At 38.6% G+C, this 17,283-nt stretch overlaps 1 long non-coding RNA gene across 1 annotated transcript in view; it reads right to left on the reverse strand.

The window, feature by feature from the left end:
* Positions 1-16,739, reverse strand: part of LOC128655526 (uncharacterized) — a 44,548-nt gene extending 27,809 nt beyond the window's left edge. Inside the window, exons 1-2 of the long non-coding RNA XR_008401834.1 lie at positions 16,661-16,739; positions 6,244-6,358 (exon numbers count right to left, since the gene is read on the reverse strand). This is a non-coding gene — a long non-coding RNA (uncharacterized LOC128655526). The remainder of the gene's footprint in view (positions 1-6,243; positions 6,359-16,660) is intronic.
* Positions 16,740-17,283: the final 544 nt, after the last annotated feature.

Genomic DNA, 17,283 nt, shown 5'->3' on the forward strand with positions numbered 1-17,283 from the left:
GGGGTGTATTTATAGGCATTTTGAGGTTTGGGAAACTTTGCCCCTCCTAGTAGGATTGTATATCCCATACGTCACTAGCTCATGGACTCTTGCTAATTATATGAAAGAAACATATATATATGTAGACAGGGATATCAAAAAATGACTCTATAGAGATATCAGTTGGGACAGAGATTTTTTTTTCAAGTTTTTTCTTATAATAAAGTATGCAATGACACTGCATATAACAATTGGTACAGACAATAACTGTTAGAGTCCTCTACACTATGTATACACTCCCTCAGACACCTCAAGTAACTCCCAGTGTAGTAACCACTACAGCCCTGATATACATATATATATATATATATATATATATATATATATATATATATATTATCTAGCACTTAGGTACTCCTTGGCAGCTCCTGATGGATACTCACCCTCTTCCTGGGACTGGCAGGTACTGAAACTAACAACGGAATATGGACCAAACCGCAAAACATGATTTCTAGCTGTGGAGACTCCATACTGAGGAGAAAAAGTGAGCCCATCCAGTGCAGGTATCAAGTACTGCAGACGACTGCAGTAGAATATACCTGTGTTCCTCAGTGGGAGGCTAGGGACTAGTCCCCTCAACGCCTAAGGGTAGTTATGGCTGAAATCCTGTTAGGGTATCCCTATGTCCCTGTATCATTCAGCTATATGTAAGAAGCAGGTAAAGGAAACATCTTTCTAAATTTTAAAGCTGGATTAAAGGGGGATACCTCTCTTAAGAAATGAATTCACAAATAGCATCCAGAACTGAAAAAACCTCCGGTGACTTAGCAGTAGGTTTAAAAATCAAATCCAATTGCTTAACAGACTTTTCCTCAGGAACCTTAAGATCTTGTACCCCTAAGGTAGATAAAACATCTCTTAACAGAGAACAATGCTCAAGTTTAAACAGAAAAGAGGATGATTCTGTATCTTGATCAGAGACCGACTCCTCTAAAGAAAAATTAGAGGAACCAGAATCTAACACATTCAGTTTAACAGACCTAAACCTATTTAAATCAAATAAGCTAGGGGAAGGATAATCAGAAACCAACCTTTTACACTAACTTTGAGGAGGCATAGCCGCCAACATTCCAGACACAGTGGAGCGTACAAAATCCTTAAATCCTGGAGCAAAATCTGAAGAACTCCCCTGTATAGAAAAAACAGAGGAAGGACAGATACCCTTAGAAGCAAAGGCAGCATTGGGTGATTATATCAATAAGCTTGCAAAAAACACACACAATATTAGTAGGAAAGTGTTCAGTGGATCTAGCTTTCAAGGAACGAATACTTAAAGTATGATCCATCATATAAAACAGGCATAAACAATAAATCACAGAAAATAAATTTATATGGCAAGCAAATAACAATCATGGATTCAAACACAAAAATCCTAGAATGAAAAATAGGCAAATACATAATCAGAGAACCTTTCATCAAACGCACCCACAAAATAAGCACCTCTTGAAAGTATTGAAAATCCTACCCCCTCCACAAGTAGGGCCAATGAAAACAGAGGAGTACTCTGCAACAACAAAATAATGCGTCGGGAAAGGAATAAAAAAAACTTGCTCTAAAAATTCAAAAAGCGACACGTGATAAACTGACAAAGCTCTGTAGCATGGAGAGGAATAGAAAAATGAAAATCAAAGACAAAAAGCCTATAGCGCTTACCAACTAATAATGCGCAGACAGCCGAAGCACACTAACTAAATAGTCTATGTCCGAAAAACCAAAGTATGCTGAAAAAATTACATGCGCATGCCAGACAACGCACTCTACAGAAGTCGCCACGTGAACACTAAGCTGACATGCAAAAAACAAGGATGGCATGCATTACAAAGCCAACGCGCAAAATAATCTAAAACACACTAAACGCAGCAAAAAGTCAACGCACGGTACAACCAGAAAGCACACTAACCGACATGCGCTAAAACAAACAGAGCAATAAAAATAAAAGGTGTATTTAACAAAACGTAGGTTCCGGCCCATCAGAATTCACATACATAACAAAGGGGAATAAAAATGCCTGTAATAATAGTCCCCCTGGCTATGATGTACAACATTATATGTACCTACTAATAGCCTATAGGCTATGTGAGTGCCAACATATATAAACAAATTACTTACCTGACTGGCACCCGCCCTACCAGACTAACCCACTACAGAAAAATTGCTTCCAGTAGATAGCCAACCCAGTGCTTTAACTGTGTCAGCAAGTATGCAGAATATAATAATGATCCAACAGGAGGAGGTGTAATGGCTTCTCACCACCTTTATAAAAGATGTTTAGATTTGACTACCTGGTGTTACTAGCTTGCAAACTACAAAAAAGTACTACCTCACAGGAAAAAAACATAACTTTGCCAGTAAATCTATCATCCTCCTTCATACTACTGTGATATATTGGTCTATATCTTTATTATTATTATTATTATTATTATTATTATTATTATTCTTTATTTATAAAGCGCTAACAGATTCTGCAGCGCTGTCCATGGGTACAAAGATAAAAGTACAGTACAATACAATATAAAAGACACCAAATAAAGTTTAACAAACAAATACAGGGGGAATTGAGGGACCTGTTCCCATGGGAACTTACAATCTAGATGGGTAGGAGGGTGAGAAACAGGAGGTGGGGACTGCAAAGGTGAGACTGATGTTAGTGTGGAGTTAGATGAGAGCAGCTATTAGGCAAGTGGAATTCATTTGTTACTGATTTGGAGATAGGCTTCCCTGAACAAAACAGTCTTTAGGGAGCGTTTAAAGGAGGAAAGGTTAGGGGAAAGTCTGACAGCTCGAGGAAGTGCGTTCCAGATGGTTGGTGCCGCACAAGAGAAGTCCTGTAGTCTAGCATGGGAGGAGGTGATGGTAGAATATGCAAGGAGCAGGTCATTGTTGGATCTTAGGGGATGGGCTGGAGTATATTTGTTGATGAGTGAGGACAGGTGGGTGGGGCTGCGTTGGTAAGGGCTTTGTAGGTCAGGGTGAGAATTTTGAATTTAATTCTGCTGTGAATGGGGAGCCAGTGAAGGGACTCGCAGAGAGGTGCAGCAGATACAGAGCATTGGGAGAGGTGGATTAGACTAGCAGAGGCATTTAGGATGGATTGAAGAGGAGGGAGGCAGGAGAAAGGGAGGCCAGTTAGTAGGTTATTTCAGTAGTCAAGTCGGGAAATGACCAGGGAGTGGATTAGCTGGTTAGTAGTTTCAGCACTCAGAAACGGACGAATTTTGGAGATATTGCGTATGTGGTTGCGACAGGATGAAGAGAGCAATTGGATGTGGGGTATAAAGGACAGATTGGGATCAAGTGTAACTCCTAGGCAGCAGACTTGGGGTCACCAACAGTGATTGCAAAGTTAGAAACTGTGGTAGAATTAGAGGGGGGATTAGAAGGAGCTCAGTCGTGAACATGTTGATTTTTAGGTGGTGAGAAGCTATCCAAGAATAAATGCCAGATAAGCAGACACTGATGTGAGGAAGGACAGAAGAAGAGAGTGCAGGGGTGGATAGGTATATATGAGTATCATCAACATATAGGTAATAGTTGAAGCCATAGTTTCTGATAAGTTTACCCAGTGAGGAAGTATAAATAGAGAATAGTAGAGGACCCAGAACAGAGCCTTAAGGTACTCCAACAGACAGAGGCAATGGAGAGGAGGAGTCACCAGCAAAGGAGACAGAAAAGGACCTATTAGAGATATTACAGTGGATCCAGGAGAGGGCAGTGTCAGAGAGCCCAAGGGAGCAGAGAGTCCGTAGGAGAAAGGGAAGGTCAACGGTGTCAAAGGCAGCAGACAGGTCAAGTAAGATAAGTATTGAGTAGTGGCCGTTGTTTTTAGCAGAAAGAAGATCGTTAGTAACCTTGGTGAGGGCAGTCTCAATTGAGTGTTGGGGACAGAAACCAGATTGCAAGGGGTCAAGCATCTGGTGGAGGGGGTGGCCGGGGGCGGAGATGGAAGGTTACAGTCTTGTGTTGAAATATTACTTCAGATGGTAAGTGTTTTGTTGAAAAAGTAGTCTGCCAGGTCTTGAGCACTAAAGGCAGATGAAGGGGGTGGTGCAGGTGGATAGAGAAGAAAGTTGAAAATGGAGAAGAGACATTTAAGGTTTGAGGAGTGAGTAGATATAAGAGAAGAGAAGTAGGTTTGCTTGGCTAAGTGAAGGGCAGAGGAGAAAGAATTAAGAATTAATTTATAGAAGAGGAAATCTGGTGCCGAGCGGGATTTCCTCCAGGCATGTTCAGCAGCATGGGAGTATTTTTGCAGGTAGCTTGTTTGCAGGGTTGGAGCTAATGATGTGGGGTTTTGCGTATTTGGGGAGGAGCAAAAGTGTCAAGTGCAGAGTAGAGAGTATTGTTATAGTGGGTTGTAGCAAGGTCAGGGCAGGATATTGTGGAAGTATGGGGGAGGTGTTTTTAAATAAGATTGGAAAGTTGAAGAGGATCCACAGTGTGCAGATTTCTACAGGCGAGGGGGCGAAGTAGGTTTAGCCTGTATATCAAGATTATAGGTGAGCAGATGGTGGTCTGAGATGGGGAATGGGTGACAGGTGACATCAGAGAGAGAGCAGAGGTAGGAGAATACCAGATCAATAGAGTGCCCACCGTGGTGAGTAGGGAATAGAGTGGATTGTGAGAGACCAAAGGAGTTTGTGAGTGAGAGAAACTTAGAGGCAGCAGGGGCAGATGGGTTATCAATGGAGATGTTGAAGTCCCCCAGGATTAGAGCAGGTGTATTTGTAGAGAGAAAGTGAGAAAGCCAGGCAGCAAAGTTATCAAGGAATTGTGAGGTTGGTCCAGGGGGGGCGATAGATAAATGCCACCCTGAGGGAGAGGGGAAGAACAGGCGGATGCAGTGGACTTCAAAGGAGAAAAAGGAGAAAGATGGATGAGGATGCAGGTGCTGAAAGGAGCAGGAGGGGGAGAGTAAGATACCAACACCGCCATCATGTCTCTTACTTGGCCTAAGTGTGTGGCTAAAGTGGAGACCACCGTGCGTGAGAGCAGCAATGGAAGCAGTGTCAGAAGATGATAACCAGGTTTCAGTAATTGCTAGAATTGCATTGAAACAAACAGCTTGTGAACAGTTGTAAGTTTGTTACAGACAGAGTGTGCATTCCAAAGAGCACAAGAAAAGACAGGGGATAAGTGCTGTGGGTTAATAGAGATGAGATTGTTAGGTTTGCATGAGCTAGAGTTTTTGCAGTTGGGGACTGAGTGAGAGTGTAAAAGTGTGGTGATTGCTGCAGGGTCGGGGATAGGAGAGATGTCACCAGCAGCAACCAGTAGTAGGAGTGTGAGTGACAGAAGGTGAGAGTGAGAGCCGGTATGATTAGACACAGGAGAGTTAGATGGGGTAGTATTTCTAAGGAGAAAGAGTAGTTCATGAGAGGACAGCACAGGATACACATAGCCAAGGCTCAGCTGTATATAGCAGTGAGATTTGAGTTGGAATGATTTGATTCAAGGCAGCTGTGTACAAAATAGACTAGTTAGGAGACTGGAGTTACACACACTTGCAAATTAAAATGGCTTTAATCTTTTCTTTATATATATGACCCGTATATTGGAGCCAATTTATTAACAAAAGGTGAGTAGAGTTAGCGACAAAAATATTAAAGGGATACTAACCCCTCATTTTTTCTTTCATGATTCAGATAGAGCATGCAATTTTAAGCAACTTTCTAATTTACTCCTATTATCAATTTTTCTTTGGTCTCATGTTATCTTGATTTGAAAAAGCAGTAATAAAAGGTTAGGAGCCGGCCCATTTTTTAGTTCAGCACCTTGGTAGAGCTGCTGATTGGTTTGATACATTTAGCCACAAATCAGCAAGTGCTACCCATGTGCTGAACTAAAAATGGTCCGGCTCTAAAGCTTACAGTACTGCTTTTTCAAATCAAGATAGCATGAGAACAAAGAAAAATTGATAATAGGAGTACATTAGAAAGGTGCTTAAAATCTCATGCTCTATCTGAATCATGAAATAAAAAAAATTGGGTTTAGTGTCCCTTTAATTAAAGTCTATATAGACATTTGTCATCACAACCTGGTTATATAGTTTACAGTTGTAGTAAAAAGAACACTGCAGAAGTGTTCTTTTGCAGGTTTTGCTATGTATGCATTCCATACATGTGAAAAAAAATACACGGTTATGATTAGTAGGAAAATAGCACAAAGGTAAAATAAATTACAAATCTATAGGGGAAAAAAATTAACCTTCTGTAGAATGGATCTGGTCTTTAATCTGCTCTTGTTCTCTTTGCACCATTAGCAAGTTTGCTTCTTTTCGTTTTATTTCTAATTTCAAACCATTGCACTGAGAATGGAGCTCCTAAAAAGAAAAATATATGAACTGAATATAAAACAAAATTCATGTACATCCACAGTATACAGGGCATATATCTAAAGGTCAACTACAAAGAGAAATATACATTCTCTAATGTGTGTGTTTAAACCCCACAAAGGGTAGTACTTTAACAGGGGTTAAACACATAGACTTGCATGGTTACTAGTGTACACATGCTGCTAACCGAAAAGCGCTTACTTACCTACTTCAAAATGCCAGAATTCATGTACTGTACCTGAAAATTGTAAAGGCACCATTGCTTTAAAGGGACATGAAACCCAATTTTTTTTTTCTTTCATGATTTAGAAAGAGCATGCAATTTTAAACAACTTTCTAATTTACTTCTATTATCTAATTTGCTTCATTCTCTTGATATCCTTTGCTTAAAAGCATATATAGATAGGGTCAGTAGCTGCTGATTGGTGGCTTCACATAGATGTCTCATGTGATTTGCTCATCCTTGTGCATTGCTATTTCGTCAACAAAAGACATCTAAAGAATGAAGCAAATTAGGTAATAGAAGTAAAATTCAGTTACACCATTTACAGTAGAAAGTTAGTCCATCATAAAGAAACAGGTGAAATGTGTTTACATGCACAATTTCTGTGTAAAGACATAATTTATACTTACATGATAAATTAATATCTTTTATGGTGGTGAGAGTCCACTCCTGGGAATTACTCTTCTCTACCACTAGGAGGAAGCAAAGATTACCAAATCCCAAAAGCCCTATAAAACCCCTCCTACCTCACATATACCTCAGTAGAACGTATAGCCAAGCATAGCGAGGTAAGAACAAGTAATAAAAGCCATAAAAGGAGCAGGGGAAAAGATGTGCCAATAAATTAACCAAGCATAAGATGAGGTCCCGTGGACTCTCACCACCATGAAATAAATGAATTTATCAAGTTAGCATTTTTTTTTTTCATAGAGGTGGTGAGAGTCTATGATCTATTACTCCTGGGAACTAAAACCCAAGCTGTGGAGTCCACGAGTAATAACATAAAAGGAAAGATTTAAAAACATATTTTTACACTGAGAAATTAAATCCACAACCCCATTAAAAAATAAATCAAACAGGCAAAAAAATCTAACTGAGACAAATGCCTGAAGAACCTTCCTACCAAAGAAAGCCTCAGAAGAAGCAAAAACATAAAAATGGTAGAATTTTGTAAAAGTATGCAAAGAAGACCAAGCAGATGCCTTGCAAATCTGGTCAACTGAAGCCTCACTCTTGAAGGTACAGGAAGTGGCAACTGACCTACTAGAATGAGCAGTAATCTGTAGCAGTTGAGGATGGCCTGCTTCCAAGTAAGCCTTGTGAATCAAAAGCTTCAACCAAGAGGCCAAAGAAACAGCAGAAACTTCTAGAACCAGAAAAGTGAATGAACAAACTAGAAGTTTTGTCTAAAGTCCTTTGTAGCATTAATGTAATATTTTAATACCCTAACAATGTAAAAAGTATGTAAAAATTATGCAAAGATCTCTCTGAAGCATTCTTAGGATTAGGACACAAAAAAAGGGACAACAATCTCTCTGCTAATTTTGTCTGAAGAAACAAATTTAGGCAAAAGCTCAAATGTAGTCTGTAAAACTGCCTTATCCCGATGAAAAATCAGATAAGGAGGATCACAATAAAGAGAAGATCATTCAGAAACTCTTCCAGCCGAAGAGAAAGCCAAGAGAAATAACACTTTCAAAGAAAGGAGTTTAATATTCACCTTATGCATAGGTTCAAAAGGAGGAGCCTGCAAACCCCTTAACACCAATTTAAGATTCCAAGGAAAAGAAATTTACTTCATTACAGGTTTAATACAAACCAAAGCCTGAACAAAACCATGAATATCAGGAATATTAGCAATCTTTATATGGAACAAAACTGAAATAACAGAAATCTGCCCTTTCAGAGAACTGGCAGATAGACTTTTATCCAGACCATCCTGTAAGAACTGCAATATCCTAGGAATCCTGAAAGGATGCAAGGAAAAATCATAATCTATACACCAAGATATAAAGGCCTTCCAGACCCTATGATAGATTTTCTTAGTTACAGGCTTATGAGCCTGAATTAACATTTCAATCGCAGAATCAGAGAAACCCTTATGTCTAAGGATTAACCGTTTGAGTATGTACTTGAGATCCAGATGGAAAAACGGACCTTGAGACAGAAGGCCTGACCATAGAGGCAGAGGCCAAGTTGGACATCTGGACATCTGAACCAGATCAGCATATCAAATCCTGCGAGGCCAAGATGGGGCAATCAGGATTACTGAAGATTTCTCTAGGCTTATCTTGGAAATCTCCCTGGGTAGAAGTACCAGAGGAGGAAACAGATAAACAAGCTGAAATCATCAGGGAACTACTAGAACATCCACTAACTCTGCTTGAGGATCCGTGGAGTGCGCAAACTACCTGGGAAGTTTGTTTTGCAATGAAAGGCCATCGGATTTATCGCTGGGAGACCCCGGAAGATCCACAATCTGATAGAACACATCCTGGGAATAATCACTCCTCTGGATGTAGAGATTGTCGCTTTTCAGTTGTTCACCCCAGGAATATGAATCACAGAGACTAGACAAGAATTGATTCATGTACCATGAGAGAACTTAAGACACCTCCATCATGACTAGGGAATGGTGAGTCCCCCCCCCCACCCGATGATTGACATAAACCACTGCTGTGAAATTGTCTGTCTAGAAACAGAGATGAGACTCTCTTTTCAACAGAGGCCAAACGTAAAGAGCCCTATAAATTGCACGGAGTTCTAGAACATTTAACCCTTTAGCTGCTAAGCCATTTCCCACCTGTGTGCTAAGCTGGTTTTGAGCTTTTTGTTGCAGTTCACATTTAAACACTTTTAGAAGTAAAGTTTGCGCGAATAAACTATACAAACTATATATTGTTTTTTTCAGCAGACCAAGCAGATTCAAAATATACCATTATTATATGTGTATGAATCATCAGGTTTAAAAAATAACACATAAAATGTAAACAAAGTTTATTTTTTTCTCCTGAATCAATAAATAATAGTATGTAATTATATTTTTCTAATCTCTATGATCAAAACCTGTGTGGATAAATATTTGTAGTAGGTAATAAGCAGGAATTAAGAAAATTTCACAGTTTTTTTCCACTGTTTTATTGCAGGCACTATTTTATTGCAGGCATGTCAATTTGATAAATTATCAAAAAACAGCATCTTAGAATTTACTGTACTGTTTTCAGCAATTAAACAGTTTTAGTCACCTGAGAAATTAAAATGGGCCACACATTTGCAGAAAGTACACCTCTTGGTGCATCAAATGAGGGGCTACAAGAATTTCTAGCACGAATTTGGGGTGCGCAGCAATTAATGGAATAAATTGCATTGCTTTAAAAAAAAAAAATTCTAAGCAAAGAGCCATATTACACGTATTATTAAATTGTATATTTTTGTGCTAGCAATACATGTAGCCACTAATTTGATGTGCCAAGGGGTGTACTTTCCAAACGTGTATTTTATTTAATGTATCTTAGTTTCCCAGGTTTCTAAAGCTGTCTGATTGCAGACATAACCCATAAAAGTTGATTTTTTTAGACAATTTCAAGATTGCCATGTCTGCAATTAAACAGTTCTAGCCACTTGGAAAATTAAAATATGGTACACAAAGCACATTTGTAGAAAGTACACCCTTTGGCGCATCAAATTAGGGGCTACATGTATCTCTAGCACATAATTGAGGTGCGCAACAATTAATGGAATATGGTGCTTTGCATAAAAAATATTTTATTTTTAGCAAAGAGCCATATTCTACTTATTATTACATTGTCTATTTGTGTGCTAGCAATACATGTAGCCCCCCATTTGATGTACTTTATTTAATGTATCTTCATTTTTATTTTTATTTTATTCTCTTTACAAAATAAATAGATATTTTTAAAGGAATTGTCGCTAGAAAATATATAATTTTTATTGCAAAAAATAAGCAAGCTTCTTTGCAAAAACAAATACAGAAGTTTTGAAAGATGGAGAGAGCTGTGTAAAGAGGGTGTTTTACTCATCTTCCATGCATGCTAAAAGACTGATAATAAATATATATATATTATTTTTTTAAGTAGCATTCCTCTACCATTTATTAATTTGTAACCTCATTATCCAGGTGATCATGGAATTACAAATATATCAGTCCGTATTGTAAAAGAGAATGCAACATTTCTCAGCTAGGTGATCACTGTTGTAACGCTGTTACCACGGTGATCATTTAGCTATAATACTTAAACCGACATTTATTTTTCAAAAATAAACAAGTTTATTTTTAGAACATGTATTTTTGGGGTCTCTAGGCAAGGGAAAGAGTAGAAGATTACCTTTTCAATGGTGGGTCTTGGGGGTCTATAGCTGCTTAGATGCCTGAGATACAGGCATCTAAGCAGCATGCCCCCATCTCCCTATAACTGACAATTGTCAGTTTTAAATAAAGTTGCACAGTGACGTCATCGCATCATTGCGCGTGACGTCACTGCACAAAACATAAAGCCCCGCGATGCCTGTTACTATACAGGCCAGATCGCCGGGGTGGAAGTGGATAGAGGTCCCCAGAACTTCAAGAAGGTGGGGGAGTGCTAGTGACGGCTCTGAGCCGTCGTTAGCACCTGAGAGGGAAACTTTACGATAGCTCAGAGCCATCGTTAGCACTCAAGGTGTTAAAGAAGAGGCAAAAACATCAAAATTGTAGAATTAAGTAAAAGTATGCAAAGAAGACCCAGTAGCTGCATTGCAAATTTGGTCAAAATCCTCCTTCTTAAAAACCCAAGAAGTCGCAACTGGTCTGGTAGAATGGGCAGTAATCTGTTTAGGTGGAGGCTATCACACCTCCAAGTAAGCCTTATGAATCAAAAGTTTTGGCACCAGAAAAGTGAAAAAACAAACTAAAAGTTTGTCTGAAATCCTTTATCATTTACATAGTATTTCAAGGCTCTTACTTATATTATCCTTGGATAAAAAGTAAAATTTAGTTCTCAAAACTGCCTTATCCTGATGAAAAATAAGATAAGGAGAGTCCCATGAAAGAACACACAACTCAGAAACTCTTCTAGCAGAAGAGATCGCCAAAAGAAACAAGATCTTCCAAGAAATCCACTTTCATAGGCTCAAAAGGAGGAACCCGACAACACTTTCAATACCAAATTTAGATTCAAAGGAGAAGAAATTGGCTTAATAACATGTTTAATTCAAAGCCAAAGCTTGAACAAAACCATGGATGTCAGGAAGATTAGTAATCTTCTCGTGGAACAAAACTGAAAGAACAGAGATTTGACCTTTCAAAGTGCTGGCAGATAAACCCTTATCTAAACCATCCAAAATCATAGGAATTCAAAAAGAATACCAGGAAAAACCATGATCAATACACCAAGATATACTCATCTACTGGAATAAACTAGCAGAAAGCCATATTAGTGCTGAAACATAGCAGTACACTGTCAGAAAAAATGTGCAAAAATTGTACCTTTAGAGGTACAACAGCTTGTCACTGGGGCAGTACCCTCAAAGGTACACCTGCTGTACCCTTTAAAATGGGTACAAATTAGTACACTTGCAGATTGTACCTTTCAAAGGCAAATATGTACCTTTGGTGACTAGATTGGACCTCAGTCCTATGGTACCATATTGTACCCTTAAAAAATGGTGCAAATTTGGCCTTTTAAGGGTACTGCCCCAGTGACAAGCCCTTTGTACCTCATGATGTCAAATTTGTACTCAACACAACACAGCATATTACAAATGTTGTTCCATTAATTTTTTTTATATAACATTCAAATATGCATTCAATTAATGTGTACTTTTTTCAGGCAGTATTACAATAGCCACACTGCAGCTTTTAAAAAAAGTTTGTATACTTAACTGTAGCCATGTAGCAATTCCAAAGACTGCTACAGACCCACCTGATTGAGCCAGGCTAAACAACCGGTTCCAAAAAGAACTACTCTCTCAATGTGTTTTATATCACGCTGTACTAGACTCTAAAAATACCCCATTTAATTTAGGGTGACATGCCACATAAAACATAAATATATAGAAAACAACATAATAATAAAATATAACTCTAACAAAAAGAAGGGGGATTCGGGGGAGGGATAAATGATAAAACTCACAACCATACATTGAATTGTCACTCTATGCAAAATATATGCAAATGAGTATATTTCCCCAGTACACATTTTGGTGATGAACCTGCTACCAATAGATGGAGCTGTGTTACACATGTCAAGGAACTTTCAACCAACAGATGGCGCTATGGCGTGTTACACAATGTCCATGTATGTGACTGGGTAACGGTTACCATTTTTTTTTTTTTAAACTTGTTTTCAAAACAGCTCTTTTTTATTTTATAGAGTTTAAAAAAAAAAAATTCTTTGTAATTTTAGTTAATACATTTGCTTTATGTTTAAGATTTCACATCTTGATGCTCTAAATTAAACATTAAAATGTTAAGTGCTTGTTTGCTATTTAGAACCAGCAACACAGTATCATTGAATATATGGGTTATTAAAGGGACAGTCTAGTCAAAATTAAACTTTCATGATTCAGATAGGGCATGAAAATTTAAACAACTTTCCAATTGACTTTTATCACTAAATTTGCTTTGTTCCCTTGGTGGTATTTTTCAAAAGATAAACCTAGGTAGGCTCAAACTGATTTCGAAACCGTTGAAAACCGCCTCTTAACTCAGAGCATTTTGAACGTTTTTCACAGTTAGACAGTACTAGTTCATGTGTGTTATATAGATAACAATATGCTCACTCCCATGTAGTTATTTAGGAGTCTGTACTGATTGGCTAAACTGCATGCCTGTCAAAAGCACTGCGATAAGGGGGCAGTCTGCAGAGGCTTAGATACAAGGTAATCACAGAGGTAAAAACATATATTAACCCCTTAATGACAACTGACGTACCAGGTACGTCCTGCAAAAACTTGCAGTTAGTGACAATGGACGTACCTGGTACGCCAGTTGTCTTAGAGAGTGCTGGAAGCGATCGCAATCGCTTCTAGCAGCTCTCAGGGTATTGCAGTGATGCCTCGATATTGAGGCATCCTGCAATACCCTTTAGAAAGCATCCGATGCAGAGAGAGCCACTCTGTGGCCCTCTCTGCACCGGTAGCGATGCGGCCGTTCGTTGGTGGGTGGGAGCTTACAGGGAGGAGGGTAGGAGCGGCCCATCGCTACCCGGCATCCGGTTCCTTCAAGTGTATTGTGCACGCCGGATGCCGGGAGCGTGCGGGGGCTGCGTGCACGCGCGCGCGTGCGTGTGTGTGCGCGTGCGCGCGCGCAGCAATCACTGGCACTGCCACCAATGAATTTAGGTAAGAGGGAGGGGGGCAGAATTTTTTTAAAAAATGATCAGGATCAGGATCTGGATCTGGGGGGGGGGGGTGGTTGGGGCAGCTACACTACAGAAAAAATAAAAATAAAACATGTAACAAAACACTTTATTTTTTGGGGAAAACTGGGTACTGGCAGACAGCTGCCAGTACCCAAGATGGTGGCAATTAGGTAGGTGGGGAGGGTTAGAGAGGTGTTTGGGGGGGATCAGGGAGGTTGGGGGTTAAGGCAGGGGTCCATCACAGCTGAATAATTAAAAAAAACAAAAAACAAAAAAAAAACACCTTTTATTTTAGTACTGGCAGACTTTCTGCCAGTACTTAAGATGGCAGGGACAATTGTGGGGTGGGGGAGGGAAGAGAGCTGTCTGGGAGGGATCAGGGGGTGGGATGTGTCAGGTGGGAGGCTAATCTCTACACTAAAGCTAAAATTAACCCTGCAAGCTCTCTACAAGCTACCTAATTAACCCCTTCACTGCTGGGCTTAAAACAAGTGTAGTGCGCAGCAGCATTTAGCGGCCTCCTAATTGCCAAAAAGCAACGCCAAAGCCATATATGTCTGCTATTTATGAACAAAGGAGATCCCAGAGAAGCATTTACAACCATTTGTGCCATAATTGCACAAGCTGTTTGTAAATAATTTAAGTGAGAAACCTAAAATTGTGAAAAATGTCACTTTTTTTTTTATTTGCTCGCATTTGGCGGTGAAATGGTGGCATGAAATATACCAAAATGGGCCTAGATCAATACTTTGGGTTGTCTACTACACTACACTAAAGCTAAAATTAACCCTTCAAGGTCCCTACAAGATCCCTAATTAACCCCTTCACTGCTGGGCATAATACACGTGTGGTGCGCAGCTGCATTTAGCGGCCTTCTAATTACCAAAAAGCAACGCCAAAGCCATATATGTCTGCTATTTCTGAACAAAGGGGATCCCAGAGAAGCATTTACAACCATTTGTGCCATAATTGCACAAACTGTTTGTAAATAATTTCAGTGAGAAACCTAAAGTTTGTGGCAAAATTTGTGAAAAAGTGAACAATTTTTTTTATTTGCTCGCATTTGGCAGTGAAATGGTGGCATGAAATATACCAAAATGGGCATAAATCAATACTTTGGGTTGTCTTCTAAAAAAAAATATATACATGTCAAGGGATATTCAGGGATTCCGGACAGATATCAGTGTTCCAATGTAACTAGCGCTAATTTTGAAAAAAAGTGGTTTGGAAATAGCAAAGTTCTACTTGTACTTATTGCCCTATAACTTGCAAAAAAAGCAAACAACATGTAACCATTGGGTATTTCTAAACTCAGGACAAAATTTAGAAACTATTTAGCATGGGTGTTTTTTGGTGGTTGTAGATGTGTAACATATTTTGGAGGTCAAAGTTAGAAAAAGTGTGTTTTTTTCCATTTTTTCCTCATATTTTATATATTTTTTATATTAAATTATAAGATGTGATGAAAAAAATGGTATCTTTAGAAAGTCCATTTAATGGCGAGAAAAACGGTATATAATATGTGTGGGTACAGTAAATGAGTAAGAGGAAAATTACAGCTAAACACAAACACTGCAGAAATGTAAAAATAGCCATTGTCATTAAGGGTAAGAAAACTGAAAAATGGTCCGGTCATTAAGGGGTTAATATAACTGTGTTGGTTATGCAAAACTGAGGAATGGGTAATAAAGGGATTATCCATCTTTTTAAACAATAACAATTCTGGTGTAGACTGTCCCTTTAAGTATTTTTTTTGCTTTGCCCACTTCTTGCATATTACCAACAACCATTGAACATAATTATTTTGCTGTACAACATGTATGTTGCATTCATTTTGGGTGCTGACAGTTATGTGAATATGAATAATTGAGCTGTACAAATGATATGGACTTGCAGGGTTTGGCAGCCTTGAACCACCCATCCCCCTCAACCTTTTAGTCACACAAGTGATTGTACCTTTTTGGGGGGATTAAATAGTACATACATGGACCCTTTGACAGTTGGAAACATATTTGTACCTTATTTACCGCTAAATGGTACATATTAGTTCCTTAAGGTGTAATTATGATCCATTGAGGGTACAACCACAGCAGTAGTACCCTAAGTGTTCACAAACGGACCCTAACCGTACCCTTTTTTCTGACAGTGTAGGATATGGAATAGGAGTATATCGACAACCCTACAGGAGGAGGAAAAAGACAGGTCCATGTGACACTTGTGGAAGGCTTGTGACTAATTCCCAAGAGGTAAAAAAATATGTCACTCACTACCTATACTCCAAATACATCTCTCTAACAAACACTGCACTCTGAGGGGAAATGGGCCTCAACTCAGTCTGAGAACCCATCTCACTGAAGAATTATATGCACACCTTCATTCTTCACCTTCCTCCAGCAGATGGAAAGACAAGACTAAGTTAACAGTGAGGTGGGAGGGGTTTTAAAGAGCTCTTGGGGTTTGAGAATCTTTGCCACCTCCTAGTGGCAGAGTAGAGTAATTCCCAGGAGTAATTGATCATAGACTCTCACCATCTGTATGAAAGAAATAATCCTTACTATCAATTGTTTGTCATTAATCCTTGTATCTGTTAATTTCAGTCTGGGTTCAAATACATGACTATGAAAATTTAAAAAAGAAATTCCCTTAGATGGAACCTGAACCTGTGATGGTCACAGTATAACAGAAAGGTTCTCTATCCTCTGTGCTATTTTGACCCTAGGCAATGTCTTCTTCAGTTCTCCATCTGTTTTCCTTTTTTATAATGACGTCACATAATGAAATATACTGCTTTGGAGCACAGTTTATATAAGCACAATCTTATAGTTATATTATTAATAAAAATTATATTGGCAATTTCAAGAGCCATCAATTTTTTGGAATGGTTATCAAACTACTAATTAATCAAGCCCAATAAAAGTACATTACCTGCAGCTTTTTATTTAGGTGTCCAGCTTCAGAAGTAAGCCTAGGTTGCAGGTTTGCAGCTTTTTTTGTTTGCTCGCGAGTAAAGTTTTTGGGTTAAATAAAAACTCAATAAGCAAGAAATGAACAGAATATACAAATCACATATTAGAAGTTCTGCTTTTGGCTCACATAAACTATGTAAAGTACAACAAATAATTTGGTTAAGCACTGATGTTGCATGAAAAAAAAAATACATTAAATAAAAATATAAATAAAAAGTATTCCATAGCAGCTAAATTATCTCAGCACTAGAGGGCACAGTATCGTTACTTTCAAATAACTACAAAAATCTCTATGTTTAATTCATATTTTTAAGACGGGCAGTTAAGTATTAAGGCAGTGGGACATGATTTTATCCACTCTGAAGTGTGTGTGCATGTGTTTGATCTATAAGCAAGGTTAAAAGACAGAATTGGTTTGTTTATTTACTTAAATCAATCGCAAGAAAATATTTGCCAGGGTTTTTGTTCTAACCAAATGTCATGAGATGCAGGACATATGCAGGACACAGCAATGATGGTACAACTCTATTTTATTACAGAGCATAGCAATACACATCCAGACAGGTTGATTGTACTAAACTA

This window comes from Bombina bombina, chromosome 4 (genome assembly GCF_027579735.1).
Source record: "Bombina bombina isolate aBomBom1 chromosome 4, aBomBom1.pri, whole genome shotgun sequence".
NCBI classification, from domain to species: domain Eukaryota; kingdom Metazoa; phylum Chordata; class Amphibia; order Anura; family Bombinatoridae; genus Bombina; species Bombina bombina.